At 43.3% G+C, this 24,244-nt stretch overlaps 1 protein-coding gene across 8 annotated transcripts in view; it reads left to right on the top strand.

Moving 5' to 3' along the window:
• Positions 1 to 24,244, top strand: part of Scaf8 (SR-related CTD associated factor 8) — a 212,126-nt gene that overhangs the window by 129,159 nt on the left and 58,723 nt on the right. For 5 of the 8 annotated variants that reach the window (XR_013091588.2, XM_076858103.2, XM_076858101.2 and 2 more), the window contains one exon: positions 19,528 to 20,610. The exons of the other annotated variants lie outside the window; for them this stretch is intronic. The gene's annotated coding sequence lies outside the window, so the exon portion shown is untranslated. Of the gene's footprint in view, positions 1 to 19,527; positions 20,611 to 24,244 lie in introns of those variants that run through there. 8 annotated transcript variants of the gene reach the window in all.

The following is a 24,244-nucleotide window of genomic DNA, read 5'->3' as shown; positions in this document are numbered from 1 at the left end:
TACGAGGGATGTGGCTGTGGCCTTCACTTTGAGTTGCTGCTATAGAACATTGAGTACCATTCTTTTTCCTCTCAACACCAAATGGTTTTCTGAATGTGCACTGCTTGATTGTCTTTTTCATTTGAAAATACTTTGAAGTTCTTCCAGTGTTATTAAGAAAGTTTATTTTTTGTTGAATAAAAACAGTAGCAAGTCTGTTTTACTTGAAATTAAGTGCAAAGATTGTTCCATGTGAAACAGGCAGTATCCTGTCATATGAGGAGCGTGAGCCCTTGAGGTTGACCTGACTCAGATCCAGGGGAGTTATCAGTCATCTAAGCCCCACTCCTCTGGTCACACAGGAAGGCCACCAAGACTGTGCATTCCTCAGGGCTCTTGGGGCTGGCAGGAGATGATGCCTGTGTACCTGCAGCGTGTGCTGCGTACCTGCACACTCACAACTGGCGTTTTATTTTCATGTGATTTTGAAGGATCATGTATGCTATTGACTTAACTGTCGTTTTAATAACATTATATGAACCACTCTTCCCTCCCCCCCAGGATGCTGGTCACAGTGTGTTCCTGTGACAGTCCAGGGCTCTTACCAGTCCACTAGCTATCCCTGACTGCGGGGAGGACAGGAGGAAGAGAATCACTGTGAAGCCGGTGGACAGGAGGGACCTCAGCCCCCAAGGGAAAGCCATGGAATATTTGGGTGATAGGGAAAAGTGTACATTTGACCTGATCTATTAAGGAAAAGGGCTTTGTGTTTACTTTGAAACATGAAATACACCCTTGCAAAAAGTGGTCTAAAAGATCCCTGCTGACCCTCAGTAACTGTGTCTGGAAGTACCCTCTTTTCCCACTCAGGTCTCACATAGCTCTAGACTAAATTATTTGGGCGGATATTTCATTTTTCATTTTATGACAGCTTTATAGTGTGCACGTGTATATCGCATATATCCTATTTAAGGAGTGAAATGAAGTGAAATGATTGCACTTGTGTGTATTGGGGCTGTCTTTCATATATTAGATTTGACACTTATGCAGGATTTTAAATGAGAAATGGGTGTGGTTGTATTCTTATTTCTAAAATTTAGATATCTGTGGCTTTTAGTGACCATCGTTCCTCTTAGAGCAACAGAAGCAAAAACATTTGGCACAAGATGCTTATTTGAAAGTTCTGAACATTCTTTATGCTCCCCAGGGGAACATTCCACTCAGAATTACCACTCTTCATTATACTTAGCTAAAATACAAAATGAATTGTAAGTGCTCAGTTGGGTTGAAGTTCAGGTGTGGGTATATTTGCATGTGCATCTGAGCACACTTAATAAACTTATTCCTCCTTCTACCAGGAAAACCCTGCCAGGACTGTGTTTATAGAGTGAGAGGTTTCCTTCTTTCCCTCCTTTCCTTTCCTTTTTTTTCTCCCCTCCCCTCCCTCCCTTCCCTTTCCTCCTTAACATGGCATCCCTTCTAGAATGCAGAAACCAGAACCCAGTAGAGCAGGGAGCAGCTGGGGGGCAAAGGTTAGTGGGAGGACTACAGGAAGAACTGGCTCAGTCAGTCCTGGAGTACCAACCAGGGGAGGTGAGGACGCTGGGGTGAGTAAGAGCAGGTGAGAGATGAAGACTTGACAGTAAGGACTTGCAGAGCGAGGGGAGTGAAGGGGCACAGGTTGGTTTAATGTCGGGGCAGTTTTTATTACCTTCTAGAGGGGATGAGCCATTGGGGAGAAGACAGTGGGGGAGGGGCTGTGGGAACTCATTGCTCCGCCCACCTTTCCACCTGGCAGCACTACAGTTATGATCTCTGTGGTTGGGGCAAGGTAGTGCTGTTTAATTTTTATCTGATAGTTTCAGCTGAAGTGGAGAAGTAGTATTCTTATGTGTCAGATGTCACATCCGGATTCTGGACTCTTAGAGTCAAAGGAGTATTGGAAAATTGGGGATCTGGTCCTGACCCTGGCAGGTACTTAAGACCGTTGCCACACCTGAGTCTCTTTCTCATACAAAGGTGGCTTTAATATTTATCTTAAAAACATGAAAAGAAAAAGGGACCCTTGTTCTGTAGCAGTCCTGGAACGTGCTCTGTAAATGCTGTCATTCGCATCACCTAGGATGAGACCCGCCAAGGTGTGAATGTAGCTAGTGTGAGCATCAGCAGGATGTAGGGACATTCCCCACAGCAGCCCGAAGTCATCCTAGGGTTTTCTAAATGCTAAATACTTGGTGAGAATCCTTGGGCCTTGATTCCTTCAGCACACAGGTCTGTATCCACTGCCTCTCAAGCATGGCAGCAGAGGCACTTAATTCTGTTCAAATAGCAAAAACACACATCCCAGTCTGAGGTTCTCAAAAAACAAAAGAAGCCAGTGCCCATTCTATAGTGGTATGAATGGTGACAGACAACAGCTTCAACATCAGCATAACAGGCACAAATGATTATAGTCTTTAATGACCCGTATTTGGCTTCGGCAGGATAGCATTTTAGCATCCAGTAATTATTAGGTGCCTGTGTATGACACTCTCCTGGTGTTCTAGTTGGCAAGAGGTTGAATGAGACATTAGTTCCGTATTCATAAAACTTAGAGTCTCGTGGAGGGGATAAATTATAAAACAAAAACTAAAAATGAAGTAGAAAGTGTCAGAGTATAAGATTTTTTTACTTCTTTTCCCAGTTTTCAAATGAAAACAAAATGCACAAGTACAGATTTTCGGATTTTCTACATTATTATTTGATATAATGGAGAAAAAGGAAGTGTCAAAACTATAAAGAATGAGCTCACATTGGTTATCAACTTGGCCTCAGGCTTTGTTTGTTTATTTTGTTCACCCAGCAAATGAGTGGTCAGTGTTGCTGGATGCTAGAGAAATTCGGAGATCTCGCCCTCATTCGCCCTCTGAGTTTGGTGGTGACAGGACAGGAGGCATGGCAACTGGGTTTGCACAGGGAGCTGCCTGCGGCGGAGAGGGATCCTTGAGGAAGGTTAGCCTGGGACTTTTGAAGACCCTAGGGTGGATTTCATAGGAAGCTGGCTGTGAGGGTTGTGGACACAAGCCAAGAAAACTAAACGGACCTCTTTAGGAGGGTGAATCTTTCTCATGTCTTTTAGTCATGATTTTGTCTGGTCTAAAAACATGGGCAATTTTATAGTTTTGAGAAAGGGAATGAGGGAAATATAACATGATAGTGGGGTTTTAAATTTTTTGATGACCTTTTCAATTAGGCTTGGAAAGATTAAAGGCAAGTGCCCTATTAAAGTATCAGGATTAAGCTTTTCTAGAAAGACAGACAAAACATTTTCAAGCCACACTGTTTATTAACCTAGACATGAAAGATTTATAAGAAGCAAAAAGAAAAGAAAAGAAAATTTGATAGTGTTTCACATAACTGAATCCCAGAAAATCTTGGCTCTTCTTCTAAAAATCTTGAAATAAACTGTTTTCTGGAACATTAATTGGAAGACAGCTTGCTATCACCAAATTGTTAGTCTGCAGTAGAAACTCAAAACTGCTAACAGATGCACCCTACAGATTTTTAAAACATGGAATCATTTTAGCCAGCTGCCAAACCATTGATCTATATAACTTTTAAAAATATGAAATATAGGGGATGGGGTTGTAATTCAAGGGTAGAGCACTCACCTAGCATGTGTGAGGCCTGGGTTCAATCCTCAGCACCACACAAAGATAAATAAGTAAATGTATTATGTCCATCTGCAACCAAAATTTTTTTAAATATGAAATATACATATAAGTGTATGTAACTGTTTAACTGACAGAAGTGTTTCTCTTTGTACTATATATCATAAACATCTGATTTCCAAATAGACACTTGCCTTGAGTAGACTGAACCTATCTGAATTAACCTAGTAGTTTCTCCAAAAACAATGTAGATTAAATTCAGTTTTTTAAAAGTAGAGTTTAGGTGCCAGTCCCGACTCATTTAATTCCATAACCTTGGATAGGTCTCTTAGCTTGCCTAAGGATTTTCCACACTTCTTTAAAACCATATTTTTTTGAGGGTGTGCATTTGACATTCCTACAACATGTATAATCCATGATGTTAGAGTATATTTAGGAAAAACTTTTCCCAAGTATTCAGTTTCATCAATGAAATGAAATTCACTAAGGCATCTGGCCTCAGGTCCACTTTATACCCATATATATATTAACCATAATTGTTCCCATGAGGAGTCGAACAGAGTCAGTGGTAAACAGAACGTGTTTTGGGTTCCAGTCCACATCAGCCAGTCTACGCAAAAGCCACAACTCTTTAGGGTTTTGTTTAAAATGGGAGCATGAGGGAGTAGGCATCACAGGCTTGGTAGTCTGGGGAGGTGGCGAGATGGAGACCAAGTTTATGCAGGCTTGCCCACAACTCCTCCACAATCCACCCTGCTAGATGCCTCTTTAAAAAAACAAGCAAGTAGGGGCTGGGGATATAGCTAAGTTGGTAGAGTGTTTGCATCTCACGCACAAGGACCTGGGTTCAAGCCCAACACCACCTTTAAAAATAAATGAATAAATAAGCAAGTGGCCAGGTGCAGTGGTGCATGCCTATAGTCTCAGCTGCTGGAGAGGTTGAGACAGGAGGATCGTGAGTTCAAAGCCAGCCTCAGCAAAAACAAGGCAACTCAGTGAGACCCTGTCTCTAAAATAAAATACAAAATAAGGCTAGGGATGTGGCTCAGTGGTCGAATGCCCCTGAGTTCATCTCCAGTACCAAAAAAGGAAGCAAGTGTCTCTCGCCCATTTTTTTAAATTGGATTTTTTTTAAAAAATGTTTTTAGTTGTCAATGAACGTTTATTTTATTTATTTATTTATATGCAGTGCTGAGAATCGAACCCAGTACCTCACACATGTTATGCAGGTGCTCTACCACTGAGCCACAACCCCAGCCCCTCTCTCACCCATTTTTATAATAAAATTCCAATCATGACACTTCCATTTTGCAAACCTTTGTTTGCAATCTTTATAATTTTTTAGAAACTTTTGCTAAATTTTGTAAGAATCTTATTTATTCCACTGCGTAGATAAAATTGGGTCTCAGATTGTATATATTCTGTTTCTATTATTAATATCCTATTTTCTAAAATACACAAAACATGCATAGTGTTGAAAATTGTGTAAGTTAGAGGTAAGTATGGATTAAATCACTTATAATCCTAAATCTGGACCTTTTTTTTTTAACCTCTTTATTTCTAAAAATATAGAAATCTGTTTGCCATATAGAGAAAAACCATGCAGGTAGAAAACTATAAGAGTCCCAGGCAGGTTAGGTTAGCCGAAGACCTGTGCACCATGGAGCTGTGTCCTTGTGGCAGTTTTGCCCCTTGCTCAGGCTATTGGCTCTGGCCACAGGCTCTTTCTCTTCAAGTCTCCGCAAAAGTTAGGTAATGATGTGCAGGGCGCTGGCTGCAGTTCATCCACACAGGGCACAGAGTGGAGTAAAGGGGTGGCCGTGAGTCCTACTGTGCCTGACCATTTGGGCCTGCAGGACTGCCTTACTGTGACATTTTGTGAAAGATATTCCAGAAGGTTTAGAGATGAATTTGACAGTTTCAACAAGGGGAAGCAGACACGAGAGGAAGGATGAACTCCCCAGGATAACCCTGCTGGTGCAAGTCACATGGCACGTGGTGCTGAGGAACAGATCAAGGCCTTGGGACCAATTCTGAAAAGACCCAACAGAAGACGACTCTTAATTCAAGACGAGTGTAGAAGAGCTGTACAAAACTGTGGAAGGTGAACTGGAAGGCTAACCGTGGGCTGGAATGGGGCTCATGTAAAAAGGGGACTTTTTAGTATTGCTCAGAGCCAGAGAAACGCAGCGGGAAAAGCACCAAGCGGCCGTGGCCTGATGTTAATAGATGTGGGAGCCAGAGCTTTACGTCCAAGGGGGTCAGAGCCTAGGAGAGGTGCAGAGATGCCCAGAGGTCCTAGTTACACTGTTGCTGCTCTGGCTAGAGAAACATCCCTGGGAACTTGGGTTTCCAGATTGGCCCACAGCATGCTGCAGACAGGCATGAGGTGAGCAGGGTAGGATTCTGATGCTTTGAAAATATTTTGACCTTCAAGCAAAGAAAAAAATAGTTTCCTAGAAGTGCAGGCCAGTGAACTTGTTAGTCCCAGCATGATGCCGAGAGGATTTAGTTAAAAGACTTGTCACTGTTAAGAACAGGTTTTCTGCCCTCGGGTCACTAAGGACAATTCCTGCCAGAAAAATAACCAGCTTTGAAAGAAGGTTGTTTCATTGCGGATGAGAAAGATGTTGCAGATGCTAATGGTTCAGAAAGGAGGCGAGACAGTCGCTCAGTTTCTTTGCAACAAGGAGGGAGGAGCTGGTCTGGATGGCAGTGCAGCGTGGCTGGCTTGCTCCACTGGGCTAATGGCTTAGTGTGAGCCCCAGGGAGGAGGGCTGCCAGGGGGGTGATACAGACTCCTGATCTCAGATGGAGCCAGGGGGAGCTGGCCTATCCTATTTCTTTTCTAGCAGTGATGTCTAGGAAACCCAAATCTCTGCCCTTTCATGTCACAAAGCATAAGTCCAGTCCCTCTGTTGTATTTCACTTATTTTAAGCCACTGGCCTTACAACCCCTCAAATGCCCCCGGCCATTGCCTGAGAGTTGTGGACCAGAGGTCAGAAGCCAGGGCCTGGGTCAGAGGAGGGAAGACAAGCCCAGTGGACGAAGATGGTCCCAGACACAACAGGAAGGAAGCGAGGGAGTCCGGGGACCGCCTGGAACACAGGGTGAGGAGCTGGTTCCCCTGGGAGACAGAGCGTTTCAGAGAAAAGGTGTCGTGGTTCATGAGGGTTCCCTCCATCCTCCATGTGTCCTTGTAGATTGTCACAGGCTTTTTTAAAGGGGCTGAAAAGGTACGTCAGACATGCCTTCTTCAACTTGTTTATTACTGATTTAAATGAGGAAATGGATGTCAGACGTGTTAATTAAACCCAGGAGTGACATGAAGGTGGGAGGGAACTAAAATGTTGGACAAGTTCTGTGTCTGGGTCCAGAAAGCTCAGCTGTTCAGGTGTGGGGAGGAGGCAGCGGCTTGTCAGTTGGGACAGACCATTCTCAGTGCTCAAGAATACAGTCCAGGGCTGGGGATGTGGCTCAAGCGGTAGCGCGCTCCTCTGGCATGCGTGCGGCCCGGGTTCGATCCTCAGCACCACATACAAACAAAGATGTTGTGTCCGCCGAAAACTAAAAATAAATATTAAAAAAGAGAATATGGTCCAAGCCAAGATGGTTGACAGGCCATGACAAAGTGATTCTGTCTCACCCAGATCAGACCATAGCTATGGTTTTTAAATCTGTTCCATACATTGAAGAACAAATTTTGAGTTTGTTGAAGGAGAATGACCTAGATATTTTGGCACCACGTATGTCAAATGAGGATTGGTGTGGGGGGAGATTTGAGGGGTTGTAAGACCAGTGGCTTAAAGTAAGTGAAATACAGTGGAGGGATTGGACTTAACCTTTGTGACCTGGAAGGGCAGAGATTTGGGCTTCTCAGACATCACTGTGTGAAAAGAATAGTGAGACCTTGAGGGATCGGTCCTGCCACTAGAGAGGAGCAGGGACAAAGACCATTTGGGGAAAGAGACAACCCTGGGATCCCAGAGATGTTGGTCTATAAGGAGAGACGTTGGCATGTAAGCCCATCTGGACCTGAGATAATGTGGTTCCGGGTCTGTCTTTTTATGTGTGGTTGTGATTACCCATGCATCACGTGCAGATTCAGAATCAATGGTAGACAAGTTTGTGATATTTAAATTGTGTCCTCCTTGTTAGGGACGTGGTTCAGAACTGAAATTCGGGGGTTATCTGGTATGACATGGGCATCAGTTTCAACCTGGTTCATTCCGTGACCTCAGTAGAGAACCTTGATTGAAACGAGAGGCCAAGGAAGAGCGGTCAGTACAGTGAGGCTGAGAGGCCTCGTTTTCTTATCTCCACTTCCAGGGAGAGATGGCAGAGCACTCTTAGAATAGATTAAAGTGTGCTGTGGGTTTTTTTATATTCATACTTTGAATTTTTTTTTCTTTTTTTTCAGGTGGGCAGGTTAATAAAATACACATTTTAATGTAAATTAAAATTTCAAGAATTTGCATATTATAAATGTGCAGCATCTTAGCTGATAAAAAGCTGATCCTGGCTCAGGCAGTGCTGCTGTGTCCACAACCTAAGATCAGATATTCATGGGAACTTGGTTTCCAGCATCCCATTCTAGGCACCCTTACTCTCCTGGGAAGATGTTAGTGGGTTGACGTGCACCTGTAATCCCAGTGACTCAGGAAGCTGAGGCAGGAGGATCCCAAGTTTGAGGCCAGTCTCAGTAACTAAGTGAGGCCCTGAGCAACTTAGTGAGACCTTGTCTCAAAAACAAACAAACAAAAATTATAAACCTAAGACCTGGAAAAAGAATTCCCTCTGCCTTAACAGCATCCCCATTTGCTTCCTGAGTCACTGGGATTACAGATGCGCAACCCCCAGCTGAAAATCAGCCCTTAAATGACAGGTGCCTTCCCTGTTGCTTGGGATACCATTTTACCAGCCACAGTAGCTTGGCTTAGTAGTTTGTTTTCTCTTCTGAATGGCTTCTGGGAAGCTCTGTGGGGACTGTCATTGTCCACACCTCCCTCCTCCCTCTGCCTGTCCTCTCTGTTTCCTCTCCACCTTCCCTGTCCCCTCTTAGAGAAAGCCTTTGAGGGCACCTGATCCAAACAGTGCCCATCTTTCCCTCTCCCTGTCATTCCACTCAGGTTTTTCTTGGAGCTGCTGCTCCAGCACAGCCCACCAGATGGGACACTCACAGTCACTACCTGATGGGGGACTGGAGAGAACTTGCAAAGGGTACACTTTCATAATCAGGGGTCAGTAGTAAAAGATAAGCATCCAAACCCATCTTTGGTTCTGGAGGGGCATTTTGCTGTGGAGTGAACACACCAATTCAGGGTTCGTGTCACCGAGGTGCCCGCCTCTGCCCCCAAGTAGGAGGAGAGAGAAAACAGCACACACAGCAAATTTTAAGCCTCAGGTAGGCAATAGATGATTTTTGGTATATTCCACATATCACGTGGGATGTATTTATAAATTATTATTATTATTGCCTAATTTGGCAACCCTACCCTTTAGTTTCCTGATGCATATTGATTGGCTCTCTGTTAGAAGGTTTCTCAAAAGAAAACTAATGCCATTCTTGCCCCTAGTATGCAGTACCAGGCTTCATTCAGGACTTTGTTGGAATAGAACTCAAATTACAAAAGATGTTCATGTGCCTCATCCCCTCGGTCTTCTGCTTTCTCTACCCAGGAAATCATACTGACTATAAATGAAGATGACTGCTGAGAGGGTAACCTTGAGCCACTCCTGCTTTGTCACTTAAAACAAAGTATTTGCAGATGTGGACTTTAGGACTGTAACCAGACTTAACAGATGACTTGTACACATCTCAGCTGATGGACCTTGTTTCCTTGCAGATTGACAGTGAGGTTCGAAATGGGTGGCTTAGAGTTTAGAAGTAGAAATGAGGGTTGTGGATTTATATTTCTTCTTTCTGCAAGAGAAAAAAAAATACTTTGGACCCAAAGAGGACCTTCCTAAAGAGAGAGAGTTGGCTTAGTAAAGGCCATCCCACCTATTGAGAAAACAAGCCAGGATGTGGATTTTTTTGCAGCACAGTTTTTACAAGTAACAAATGGAGTCAGAGTTAACTGCACTGACTGGGCCATTTGGCCATGAGGTTATAATGAAAAGCTGCTTCAAAGTACAAGGGCCACATAAATGGGAAATGGATATATTATTTCATAGCTGATATTTGCTACCAAGTTTTTAGTTGTTTCTTACCTATAAAAATTGGTTATGCAGTTAAAATACCAGAAGCATTAAAGGCCTGAGACACAGTTGGAATAAACCAAAAATAAAGCTAGGTGCGGTGGCGCACGCCTATCCAGCAACTTGGGAGGCTGAGGCAGAAGGTTAGCGAGTTCAAAGACAGCCTCAGCAACTCAGCAAGGCCCTAAGCAACTTAGTGAGATCTGTCTCTGAAAATGAAAAGGACTGGGGATGTGGCTCAGTGCGTAAGCACCCCGGGTTCAATCCCTGCCCACTGCCCATCCCCCACCAAAAAATAAAAGATATCCCATAATATCCACTGAGATATTTTTAAATTATTGCATTGAAATATAATTGAGGATTTGATATATTTTTTTAATCTTAATATACTGTCACAGATGAATTGTATCTTGATTTTCATTTTTTTCTTAAATAATAAATGAATAGGCATAATATTTTTTGAGTCTTTTAATTCTACTTACGCCCCTATTGTCAGCACTTTTGAGACCTCTGAAGAATGATTATGCATATGTTAAGTAAACTACAAATAAGATAATGGCAGATGAATGCCCATCTTCCAGTCTCTGGGAACTCCTACTAGTTCTATTTTATTACTGCTCTTCCCTGTCATTATTCCAAGCACCAGCCCCTCATTGCCCTGTGGGGTGTCTGTGTAAGTCCATCTACCATGCAGACTTTGGACACCTTCTCCAAAGTGATGCCATTAGGCATCCTGGGAAGTGTTCCAAAGAGTGAGCCCAGAAAGGGGGGGAAATCTGGCTCATCACAATTCCAGTGAGGAAGAGCGCCAGAGTTTTGACAAAACTTTTTGGCAGCGAGGCACATTCAAAATGATTTCTCGCACGAGCTTCCCTGGCAGCTCTAACCCAACAGTGGGTCATGATGCAAAAGAGCCCTTTGTTGGGCTGGGTTCTTCCTACACTCACCCTGCAGTTAGAAGACCAAAACCCCTGTAGCCACTCTGGAGGCGCAGCCCCTTGTTGCAGGGTAAACAGGTCTGTTGAAACATCACAGGGGAGAGAAGAGACTTAGGAACAGACATGGGCTTCACCTGCTATGAGCAGGAGGCGCTGAAGGAACTGAAGGAGCCTCTGCAGGTTAATGGGGCTGCTGGAGAAGGGCTAAGGTGAGCGTCCACTGGCAGTTTGGCACCTGGCCCAGGTGCTACCTTCCCGCCTCCCTACAGGGCTAGATTTACAATCAGACCTCATTCCCTCGCCCAGGACTGGTTAAGGCTCACCATGTTCGTGCTGCAGTTTAAGGGCAGGGATAAATAGCTAAGGGTCTAAAGAGCCAGAAATATTTCCTTTAAGATTGCCAGAGAGGACACAGGAGCTTCGGATGTGTTCCAGGGCAGGTGGTTGGAAAAGTAAGTAGCAGTTTCTTTTGAAGACAAAAAAGAATCGAATTGCAGACTTTTGTAAATTGGCTTGGTCTCAAAAGGGACATAGTCTTGTGTAAAACTTCTTACAAACAGTTTGCATTTACGGCTGAATTCAAGTTGTCCTGGGACCTGTTGGAATTTTGTTTTCTTCTTTCTCCTGTCTCCCAGGCAAGAGACCAAAGCCAGGAATACCTAGGTCTTTTCCGCCCTGCCATGTGGCACTCCATTTGTGGGTGGCTCCAGGTAAAGGCTCTCCTTCCCTGGAGCCACAAGGATCCCTGGGCCTTACCTATTTATTTATCACTTAGATACAGATGATAATGTGCTTAACGCCTAGAGACTTTTGTGGCCTGTTTGCCAGTATGTATGTGATTGGCAGAAGGGAGGGACAGACTGAGAAAAAGATTTAGAGCTGATTTGTATCCTGAAGTTTTTACACCCAGGTCCGACTAGAAAACCTCCTTTCATCCTGAAATGCTACTTATCAAGTGGACCAGGCTCTCCTGCTATCTACATTGTCATTTCAGGGAGGGATTCGTTCCCAGGGAAACAGTTCAGCTTCCCAAAAGGTGCTGCTTGATGCCAGGGAGGACTGGCTACAAAAAGGTAGCAGGAATTTTGTTGGATGTCAGATTTATTTAATATTTAATTTTAATTTAATTTTCGTGGGTTCAAGGAAGCGGATTCTGTGGGATTTGGTTTGAACAGATTCAATGGTAGTGTTTAGAATCATTTTAGTTGTAATGCTTTGGTTCATAGGGCTTAGAATAAAATGAGTTGTATCTATTAGGTCAGTGGCTTTTAAAGTCTGTATTTTAGAGGCTGTGGAGGAGGAGGAGATGGGGTCCCCAGGGTCCTGGACAAGCCTGGCTTCTTCGCAGGCTGCTTGGCACTCATGTCTTACACACCAGATCTTGCAGCTTAGAAAGTAGGAAACTCACCGCAGACCCATGCTTGGGAACAGTGGCATGCCTGGCTTTGACGTTTGGTTTCAGCTCTTCCAAGTCAATTCGTAGTGGATAATAAGATGTGATTTTACTGAGGCACAAATGTGAGTGGCATTGACTTCGGGCTGGTGGGTGGCAGTGTGTCGCCCAGCTGGGTGAGTCAGCCCTGTTGACCACTGTCAGCCACACGTCCACGCAGCCTCTTTCACTGTGATTGTACACTATAGTGGGATTTGTCATTTAAGATTTGCTGATATCTGAGATGTAAAGGACATTTGCCTTTCTCAAATGTGTTAGGTCTTCTGAAAAAGGTATAGGACTCTGGAAAGCTCAATAGAATGTAGATGCTTATACCCAGGGGAATTGTTAGGTGTGGTCTGGAAGCTTCCATGCCACATCACCTCCTGAACATGTGAGGAAATTGTATTGAGCAGAGATGCAGCATGCATCAGCTCTCAAACACTACAAAGGAAGAGAGATTTCTTACCCCAAATCTTGGCCAAGGCTTCTAAGGAATATGGTTATGGAAAGCCACTCATTTTTTTTTTTTTTTAAATCATGTCTTGTTCTATTCTGTGCTTTTGGATATGCCTGAGACAAATGTTCCCAAGATGGTGCTGTGTTTGTAGAAAAAGAAATTCTATTAGTGGTTCATTAATTTGGATCATATTTGGAGTTCTCTTTGAATTTGTTAAAATAAGACTTTGTGCCTTCCTGAAATCTGTCCTTCTGCTAAAAAGAAAAAAGCCGGGTATTGTGATGTGTGCTTATAATACCAGCAACTCGGGAGGCTGAGGCAGGGGCATGGTGAGTCTGAAGCTAGTCTGGGCAGCTGACATCACATTTACTACAGGTTAAATCCCACACTCTAGGACTGCTAGGGATGTTCCTGGTGGTGGTAGCCTTAGGGGTGGCCTTGCTAGGAACGAGTGACCTTCATTGCTGTACTTGTGCCCTGCCTTGCACCCGCTTAATGGATGTGGAGCCTGGTTTCTGTCATTGTCACTAGAGCATGGAAAGCAAATGCACAAAGCTCAGATGAGCAGTGGAGTCAGGCCCTGGGGGCATTTACTGGCCAGCCACTCCAAACACACATGGCAACTTGTCTTTTTTCATTTCCCTACTTTCCTGTAGTTTTTGTTGTTGTTGTTGTTGTTTTGTTTTGTTTTGTTTTGTTTTGGTTGTCCATGGGCCTTTATTTAATTTATTTATACATGGTGCTCAGAATCAAACCCAGTGCCTCACACGCGCTAGGCAAGCGCTCCACTACTGAGTGACAACCCCAGCTATCCTGATAGTTTTTTTAAACAGTCACATCCCTCTTTTAAATACTTATTCTGGACAAGAAGAGAAAGCACATGCTGCAGAATAAGCCTCAGTGGGAGGCAGAGCTGGCCCTGTGAGGGCGTCCAGGCATGCCCACCAACCTGGATCCTGCGGGACCTCTCCTGGCTGCCTGTCTCTCCACTGGCCGTGGAGACTTGTGGGTGCGGTTCCTATTGTAGTATACCAAGGGCCACCGCTTCTGGCTGCCTGTCCCTGGGCTGGCTCTCAAGGGCTCCAGGTGCTGTTCCGTGTCGCTATTCCATGGGTTACCTTTCCCTTGGGCTGCGTTTTCTGGCATCTAGTGAAAGTATGTCACTTGTCATTTCTTTGACTCTGTCAATTCTCTGCCATTAATGCAGTTTGCAAATTGGTTTCTGTAGCTATTAAAAAAAATAGCATCTGCTCAGATGGGCGGCGTGTGGTCTCTCCAGCTCAGCTGTGAAGACAGCTGAGGAAACCAGATTGAGTTTGCGCTCAGCAAACTGGATACAAGGAAAATAAAAAAAAATTTTAAATGGATGATTGTTCACTTTCAAAAGGTTTCTTTACCTCAGGAAAAAAGATTAATAGGATTTCTTTAAACATCAACTCCTTTCAGTACACTAAAAATAAAAGTTTCTAGAGCATTCTTTGTGCAAACAGGTGGCATGTCTATAGGAAAAATTCTAAGTCTCTTAAAGTTAACTTTAAAAATTATTAAAAATTTTTATCCAGTGGGTTCAATTCTACAAAAAAAATTGATAGTTGTCACTGTGACTTGGAGGTAGGGAAGAGTACATCTTGGTAAGTGATGGTTTAAATGTGACAAACTTTAAAATGAGGGTACTACAGCATGTGACCCACATGCATCAATCTGTTCTTGAAGACCCGAAGTTCAGCTTTTAACCTTAAGCTGGAAGGAGGGCCATCTAAGCTCTCAGTGAAAATTCTTTAGTGCTCAGCATGGGCCCTGGCCTGGAGGCCTGCAGGCAGGGGAAGTGACTCCCCGATGTTTGGAGTACCGTACACTGGGGCTGTTTTACACCTGTGGTCTCAGGTGGACTGGCCTTCCATGACAGCGGTTTAGTCTTATTTCACTTTTATCCACCCCATCCATTGTGCCTCCTTGAGCATCCGTTACTCCCCCTGCCTGGGAGTCAGGCTCCTACCAAAATGAGTTCGGACACGGGCCTTGCTCTCAGCTTGTGTCTCGGTCCATCCTGTGGACTTGGCGGTCTATTGTAAGGTTGCAAACAGTGCCTGGGTAACCTGTCTTTTCTGTGTTATGACTTCTGCCCTCTTCCCCCATCCTCCACCCACAGGGTGTCAAAGTACAGAATTGCCAGGTCATATGTAGCCCAAGCACAGCACAGGTTGTGGCACATCTGGGCCCTGGTTTTCTAGGAGTGGTTAGCAGAAACTCTTGTTTTTTTGTTTTTTTGTTTTTTGTACCTCAGCAAAGGCATGAGCATTGGCTTTTTTTTTAAACCTAGGCTTACTGATTCCTGGTTGCTTGTGGTGATTCCCACCTCTGTAGTAGAAGTGGTCCAGGGAGAGAGGGGGAAAGGACTGGGTTGGGACTGGGAACAGGGTGGAAAATGGGAGTACTGTGGCTGCTGCTGACCTGAGCAGAGGTGGCTGGCTGTGCCCTCAGGGTAGAGAAGAAAGGGAAGCGTGTCCCATGCAGGGGGATGCAAGGCCTTGCTCCTTCTGTCCATGGGTGTCTAAGAACATGGCCGGCTGAAGGATGGGTGGCCCCTCTTCCTCCTCCATGAGGGGCTTCCCACAGAGCCTCTCAGTCCCCACGGTCAGCCCTGGGGCCAGGTGTTTGTCTCCCTCTCACACTTGAGTGACCAAGGAACCCGAGTGCTTGCAACCATCCTGCCACCTGCCTCCCTCAATCAGCTCACGGCATGGGACCCCACTACCTCTGGAAACAGCTGGGTCCATTATGGTCCCAGAGTCTACCTTATCTGATCATTTGTGCCAAGTGGTCTAATTTTTCAGGATGTACTGTTTGTGATTTTTTAATTGAATGAATAAGGGACATTGTTGGACCAAAAATAAGAGCATCATGTTTTCTTCACAGACTCATCTCTGCGTGTATTGGGCAGGGTGGGGCGAGCCCCAGTTTTCTTATATTTTAAATGGAAGTTTTATGCCTTGCAACTCCTAAGGACTATTTTAGTGCTGATGTGATCTATGTTTCTATTATGGTGGAATTAAGTAACTTTTTTATGGACTCTCATGGATCATATGCACAGTGCACATGTGGACATGAGGCAGGAAATGTGACCTTGGTGAAATAGAGGAGCCCTGTGTGTCCCCACCATGGGAGTAACCTCCCCTACTAGGCAATGATTGCCTGATTTATTTTAGTTATTCTTACGCTGGCACTTGGAAAGACACGCCTTCATATTGTTCTATTGTAATGGGACATGGCTCCACACATTTTAAGTAGGTTTTTAACCACAGAACAATAAAACATTTAGCAAATTATGTTAGAACGTGTCTGCACACTCTGCTACTGCAGCTCTGTGCCAACCATCCAGCTCCCATATGGGCTGACCAAACGGATCAGCTGGACGAGGCAGATTGGGGTCTGGCATCCATGAGTAACTCTGGCACTTTCCCTTCCACATGGCAGGACAGGCTGGCTGAGGCTTGGGTCTCAACGGCTTTTGGAAAGGTGCAGAACATTCCAAATGTCTATAATATTGCTCTATTGCCTTTTTGTCTAGCCCACTGGATATTGATCCAATATGATTACTGCTGGAACAAATCACCCCCACTGTGGATTTTCCATCCCCCTGGCTTCTTAATCACAAACCTTTGTCTTTTGTGGAGAAGGAAGGAAGAGGAGGACATGAGATTTCCAGTGGACAGCTTTGCTGGTTACTGGCAGCACTGATAAGGATTTTCCGGGTGGGGCTGGGGATGTGCCTCAAGCGGTAGCGCGCTGGCCTGGCATGCATGTGGCCCAGGTTCCACCCTCAGCACCACATACAAAGATGTTGTGTCCGCCGAAAACTAAAAAATAAATATTAAAAAAAAAAGAATTTTCCGGGTGAAGGCATGAGTGTACAGGAGACTCATTCCAGGGGGCTAGAGGCTCTCTTCAGACTCTCTCCCATTTTGTTCTTCCTGCCTTCTTTTTTATCAATTATAATTTAGAAATGACTTCTAGATTATATACAACTTCTGGCCTGCTAATAGGTCAGTTGGAAATCAGTTAAGGATGGAAAAATGTAACCATACCACAGGATCTTTTCCACAGAACAAAAGTCAACTGCATTTCTGTTTCTTCATGCATTGTGTCCTTCAAAAGGCGCTGTCTCTGCCTGGTCCTTTCTCCAGCCTTGCTCTGTGACCTGAATCACTGACCTGGGAACCTAGTCACTGTTCCTGCAGCAGGTTGTGGGTGCTAAGAGAGGCTGTCGCTGATGTGAAGCAGTGGGCCACTCTGCAGCCCTGGTCACTCACTGCCCGGCCTTCATCGTGGGCCAGGGGGTGGGATGGCCACTCCCCTGTCTGAATACTCAGGGATGTGAGGGGAGCAGCCTTTGAGAGGAAATGCATGTAATTTGGGAGTCAGGCACATTTAGTTTGAAATCTAGGCCCTGCTACTTCCTCGGTGTCTAATCTTGGCCTTGTTATTTGACCGCCGTGAATTTCAGTTTTCTTGTTTGCAATGTAGGATTGATGAATAGATCTATTTGCAGGGCAGCTTAGACTAAGTGAGAGATGTTACCTGGAACCAGTAGACTCCTGGGCATTTGCGTCCGTGTAAGGAATACCTTTGTTTCCGTGGGTCTCAGTTGTGTCTGGTTTACACAAGTGTAACTAATTGAGCATTTCCAAATGCAGGAAAGCTGCAGAGTATAATCATTTAATTGTGAGCTGCAGACAACTGCTTCTAATTCACTTTTTCTTTTTTTCCTTTTGGTTTCGGGTATTGAACCCAGGGATACTTTACCACTGAGGTACATCTTCAGCCCTTTTAATTTTTTATTTTGACACAGAGTCTCACTAAGTTGCTTAGGGCCTGACTAAATTGCCGAGGCTGGCCTTGAACTTACAATCCTCCTCCCTCCGCTTCCTGAGTTGCTGAGGTTACAGGCGTAAGCCACCACACTCAGCTCAGGTTTGTATAAAAGTCATCTTGTTCTTTGCACCATGTTCCCAATAAAATGTAGAAACTTTGGGGGGCCCCCTTTTTAATTTACAGTATTATGGAGGGGTCATGATGTACACTGGTAACTGCTAGTGAGTGACCCCCGACTGAGGGAGAAGGGAGAATGGATTTCTTTACAAAAACTCCAGCTACTTAAGGAGTTTCGAAGAAGCCACCTGTCACCTCCCAGCAGCTGTGGCTGTCCATAGCAGCTGGATCTCCTTTTATGTGACAAGGCATTAAATGCAGTAACTTGTGTAGGCTTTGATGTCATTTAGGTGGAAGCTCCGTACAAGGTATAAAAGCTTCTGCGCCGTGGTACAGCATACAAACAGTGCCCTCCAGGGGAGAAGCAGGCAATTAAAACCAATATGGCTTCAGCCCTGGCGCTCCATTTATATATATATCTCATGTCTCCCCCACCCAGAAAACCATGATCGTGAAAACACTTGCCAGGATGCCATAATACATTTTACATACTATTTGTTTAAATTCATTTGTCAAGACAGAAATATTTATTTCTCTTCCCTGCCAACAGAGAGACAAGCACAAATTTAGTCCTTGTTAGTATTGTGTGCATTTACAGGTCTTTCTTCCTTGTCCCCACCCCATAATTTGAGTGAATTTGTGTCTTTTTTTCTTCTGTTCCCCTGTGGTCTCTGTGCCTTTACCACCACAAAAATGCTGATCTACTGTGGACAATAACCCTACCCTACTACAGCCTCAAATCTTATTCAGATTGAAGAAGGTGGCTCTGGAACTTGAGTCTTGCAGCCATTGAGAGTGAAATGACTGAACTTTTGAGTAGAATTTTAAGTCACCTTTTTAAAAATCAACTTTTTAAAAGTCCTAATTTATGTTCAAAAGATAAACATACTAGCAAAGCACTTCGAATAATCCAGAGTAATAGATGACATCTCAGCACCAGTTTTGTTTTGTGTGGCTCATTCACACATTTCACAAAGTTTTGTTTCCCCTATGTCAAAACCATGGGAGAAAGGTGAAAAAAATCGTGCATGTCATTATTCTTGCCAATCATTCAAGCCATTGTTTTTGTCACACATGACAGAGTGCCTTAAAATATATAATATGATGATATATAAGTATGATATGATATAATGAAACATACTATCACCTAAATAAGTCCTCTAAGTTTTACCAACTGCAAAGACATAAAGATCAAATCAAAATGATGAAACAATCTTTCAGTTACAGGAGCTTATCATTTTGTTATGAACAAGAACTATCTACCCAAAATTTCCAAATATTTAACCTAATTTCTACTTGTACCCTTGACAGCTGTGAAAAACACATGATTTTTAATTGACTTCAGATGTTAATAAGTATTTTGAGACTTGCCTGGAAGTTCAGGCACCCAGGTGTAGGTTTTTGTTGAAGTCTTAACCATTGCCTCAGGCTGACACAGTGGGACTTGATTGTGCTGTGCCAGGAGCTGTGAAGGCAGGAGTGCATGAGTTCAGTAAAAGTTAGCGTTAGAAGGCCTTCTTTTTAGACATTATCTGCTGAAGTTTTTTCAGTCTATATGTGCAGAACCCAAGGCCCAGCAAGGTCAGGTGCCTGCACTAGTTGTGGGTAGAATCACGTCTGGAGCTGGGTAGCTGACTTCCAGGAATGGCTCCCTCCTGAACCATTTCAGTCTGGGGGAGAAATGGACACTGCATAAGCTGGTTCTTCCTGCTCTACTGGAAGAAGAGGTGGCATTTTAGAGCAGAGAAATTCATCAAACATTGAAACATTTGCTGTTGTATTGACACCATCTCTTCTTTAGGAATTATCTTGGAAAAAGCTAGGAAAAGTTATTCCATTAACCAGTGATGACCAGTTATTGTTCCTTTTGTCAACAGGCAAGATGATGAATGAAGTCCTGGCAGCTTCCTGTGTCCCAGGCCTTGTAGAAATAAATGAGACAGACGAGCTTCAAAGTTCTAATGTGCATCACATCGGATCTTGTTTAAGGAAGCGTTAAAAGGAACCCACCGTTACCTATTGAGAAGGCTCTGTGCTCTCAGGCATTGTTTCTGATTGAATCCAGAGGTTGCAAGCATGCCTCCCTGTATTACCTGTTGGAGCAGGTTTAATTTTATAAATTTTAAACACAAACTCTATGAGTTTCTAGTTCATAATTGTTCTTTTTGAGGATCCACTCAGATGAACAGTATCGCATCTGTAAGAGATACACACTTCCACAAGCCCAGAATTGATTGGGAGATCAGTGGCAACAAACTCCATCTGTAGCATCCAGTACCAGTGACGGAGGAGACAGAGCTGGAGGAAACCTATCGCGGGGAAAGTCATTGTGTTGGAACTACAGATGACTGGAACCATAGCTGTAGTACACTGAGGCTCTTTTCTTGAACACCATATGTGCACACTGTGTAGTTCTTGACCAGTGGCTTTAATCCATTATTGTTGGTTATCTCTTTGGACATTCAAACATTGAAAGTTTTGAGCTTTCATTTAAAAAAAAAAAAAAATTATGCAGGTTTGAGAAAATCCAGGGTTCCATATCGTCTTCCAAGTATTTCCCTCCAGCCTTCCTGTCCTGTTAGGAACAGCAGGTACCCAGGTGGTAGAGGAGCAGCCTTATGGGAGAGAAAGGCAATGGGGGTGAGCAGGCATACTACATTGTACCGTAAACATACTTTATAAGTACATCGCTCCTTAGCTTCTCATTCAGGCAGACATTGCAAACGTCTGCTGCAAGTATCCAGAAGGGATCTGTGTTTTTGGAACTCATCAGTGTTCACAATACCTGCAGGGGAAAGAATTGCAAAAATATGAGCACCCTTTACACCTAAAAGAATATTTTTTATCATTCTTTTATTTGTTTTGGCTCTGTCAAAAATTAAAGTGCTTGGAATGCTGTAGTCTGTGGTCTCTTGAAGTTTAGTCAATGAGAACCTAACACCTTCACAGAATGCTGTCACTTTGGACATTCATAATAAAAACTGAAACTAATTTAGGTCGTTAGTCATTTATTTTGCTTTATAGCTTAGTACATCTTTTGTGGTTCATCGTTGCCCAGGAGCCACACACTCTGTGTTGCTGTACATACAGAGAGTAGAGAGACGCACCCAGTTCAGGTTCTCACTGCCTCCCTCGTTGAATCACAGACATTTTCCAAATTTGAACAGCCACTGTTTTTGTTATTTCTTGAAAGACTAAGATATTTTTTAATGCCATAGTCTCTTTCAATATGCATTGGGCAATTTGGATTAAGGATAATTCCCGAAGATTACATCTAAGCTGTCTTGAATTTGGGCTTATATTTTCTATTAAATTGATATACTATATTTTTATTATAAAATATTTCTCCTGAATAATAAGTAGGAAACTGGAGATGGCCATGGGTAGCATGTAGCACTACAGGCTTTTCAGTAGCATCTGTCTTTGACCGTCTGCCCGGTGTGTTGGAGTGCTGTTTTATGTATTCTGTCACACTGCAGTAAGAAAGAAAACAAAGAAGTCCAGACGATGAGTCTTGTGTAGAAAACTTAGATCTTGCTTGTCACTTCTACTAAATTGGATATGGCAGTAAGAAAAGAACCCTTCCCTTCTCTTCTGTTGTAATTACACCTCACTTGGCAGATATACCACCCCTGTAGCTCCCTCCTCCCAGCCCCCCAACCCTCCCCAGAAGGGTCAATGTGGATTTGGGATGCACCTGGGTATTCTGGCACATATATGAACAAACGATGAAGTGACCTGGGGACTTCTTTTCTTTTTGAGATGGGGTCTCGCCATGTTGCCCAGGCTGGCTTCAAATTCTTGGGCATGAGCAATGCTCCTAATGGCTGCCCAAGTAGCTGGGACTACAGGCACCCTTAACCCTAATTTTAGAACTCTTAAATTGGTGGTGGGGAGAGTGCCTCTAGGTTCTTCTCCATGTATGAGATGGGAGAAGAAAGTAGAACAGCAGCTGTACCTAAAAATGGGCTCATTCTTTCAGAACTGAGTGCATGTGCAGTTGGTGCTTAGCTGGGGGTGTTTTTCTAATGGCCAGGTACACAGAGTGACCATCGGTTAGAAGGGTCATCTTTTAAAAACCCCAGGGCCCCATCACAGGGGCAGAGGTTGGTTCAGTCTGAGGTTGATTCCCTTGTAGAAGCTTCCTGTGCCCTCCACATTCGGAGGGGCCTCTTTGTAATCTGCAGCCCTCACTCTGCCTGCCTGCAGTCCACTCTTTCTCGGGACTTCCAACATTGTGAGCTAGCTTTAAAAACAGTATTGGTGACTTTGACACACTGGAGCTCTTTGGTATTTACAGAGTTACAAAGACTCCTCCATGTGGGTCATTGGGTTCTGGAAGTGCTGGCCACTCACCTGAATTCCAGGACAGTGAGCTCACTGGAAGCAGATGGGTGGTCTTAAGCAACTTCTTTAGTGGTTGCTACATTCTTCTAGAAGGAAAAAGGAAAATCTTTTTCCAATGGACTCCCCAAAGGAGTTGCTCATAGACGATTACTTTCATCCAAAGTAATTTGTGTTTTAAGCAATTTAGAAATATAAACAGTTAAGAAAGTAAAGTTTTATGCTTTAAAAGAAAGCCTCTTTCCATTCATTATTTGAGATTTCCCCAAATCCTGTATTTATGCATTTGTTTGATAAAATTGGGGAACCTTCCACACTATGGTGGTGGGATTGAATCCAGTCATTTATAGCTGGCTGTTCTCAAAGGACTACTTAGGATTACAAATAGAGACAGCCTGGCACAGTGATTATTGTTTTAGATGTTTATTGTACCTTTTATTGTCTGTGAGAATGCCGTGTTTTTACCCCTCATTTCTTCTGAGGCACACATCTCCTTCAAAACATGTTTTTAAAAAAATCACAGAAAAAGGCTCTACTCATGAGCTATAAGGAAATACAATGAAGTCCATTTTTATGAAGTCTTATAGCAGAAATAAATTATTTCCAATCCAGTAACAGTATACTAACATATCAAATGCCCATTACTATAGATAATTTGAAAAAAAAAGAAAGATTGTGAACCAGAAAGAAATGTATGCATTTTATTATCCAAACTTGATATAAGTTATAGAGTATTGAGGTTTTTTTTTTTTTTAAAAAAGATGTCACTCATAAAATTAGATACAAATTTTAACATCCGTGAAAGGATCTATGCCCTAAGAAATAAGCATGACTGTCACATGGCTGAGATGATCAGATTGTACAGTTGGGGAAGAAACCCAAGTGCTCCTTTTGTCATTTTGCCCTATTGATCATGGGTAAGAAGAAGAATATTGAACAGAAGCAATTGCTGTTCAAAAGATTTTTTGAAAACTGTGAAGTCTGTGTGAACCAAATCTTGCATCATCATAAAGGAACCCTTGACAGACATTTATTAGTGTTTGCGCATTCCCACCCACCATGTCAACAGGCGAAGAGCCACCGCAGTGGGCACGTCCTGCTTGGCCTTGTGTCCTCCTTGTCCTTTTTTTACTGACAGAAAAACAAAAACAGCTAATGAGGACAAGGTGGTAACTCTTGCCAGAAATGTGCAAGTTATCAAGAGCTGTATTTTGCCTGTGTGGATCGGAGCACACAACATACTTCATGTAACTGGCGGCATAAGCAGAGTAACCAGAATTTTCTGAGGTCATTAAGAAGCAGAACTCCCAAGTGAGGCCTTGCTGGGAACTGCCAGAAGGGCACAGGGACCCAGAGGCCACCCCTGCATCTGCAGCAAGCATAGCCACCCTCCTACACCCACAACCAAACCCCAGGGTCTTCATGCTGAACCCAGTGCCCGAGCTTCACTCTTCAGTAGAAAATACCAATATTCCTTCATTCATTCAACACACAATTTATTTAGTGCTAAGTGCCCAATACTGTGCTTGAGATCAGAGATGGAGCTTGGACTGAAATTATGCCTTTGCACGTCATTAGGATACACATCTTAAAAAGTAATATCTGTGTGGGGGCTGGGGCTCTGGCTCAGTGGTAGAGCACTTGCCTACCATGTGTGAGGCCCTGGGTTTGATTCTCAGCACCGCATATAAATAAATAAAATAAAGCTCCATTGGCAACTAAAAAATATTTTTAAAAAAGGAAAATCAGTGTGTTGCACTTTAAGCAGAAAATCAAATAAAAAAACAAAAAGAGAGTCACAGAGCAGATGCAAATAAGTACTTTAAAAATTTGGTTTTTCTACATTGAACTTTCCACTATAGAAAAAAAAGGAAAGCATTTCTTATAATTTATGATTTTGCTGTTTCCTTGTCAGCAGCATGTTTATTGTTTTATTTCACTTTGAAAATATTGAGATCATATTTACTTCAGTAGTGAACCATTTTTATTCAAATATTTCCAAGGACTTTCCTCCAGTTTCATTGGCCAAGCAACAAAGATCTCCATAGCAAGATCCCACAAGTGTTTTCTCCATACAGGAGAGCCTAAACAGAACCCGTATTTCTGCACCCCTAAACTTTAGCCATGATACATTCACTATACCATCCATAGATGCTGCCATGGTCACTGGAAGTGACGGGTTTCAACTATGAGCAGGTGGAGGAAAACCTCAAATACTCTCAAGCATAATGAATTTGGCTTAACAACCTT

This window comes from Callospermophilus lateralis, chromosome 6, assembly GCF_048772815.1.
Source record: "Callospermophilus lateralis isolate mCalLat2 chromosome 6, mCalLat2.hap1, whole genome shotgun sequence".
Taxonomy (NCBI): Eukaryota; Metazoa; Chordata; class Mammalia; order Rodentia; family Sciuridae; genus Callospermophilus; species Callospermophilus lateralis.
The sequence above is the reverse complement of the archived record's forward strand: the minus strand, read 5'-3'. Positions and strand labels throughout refer to the sequence as shown.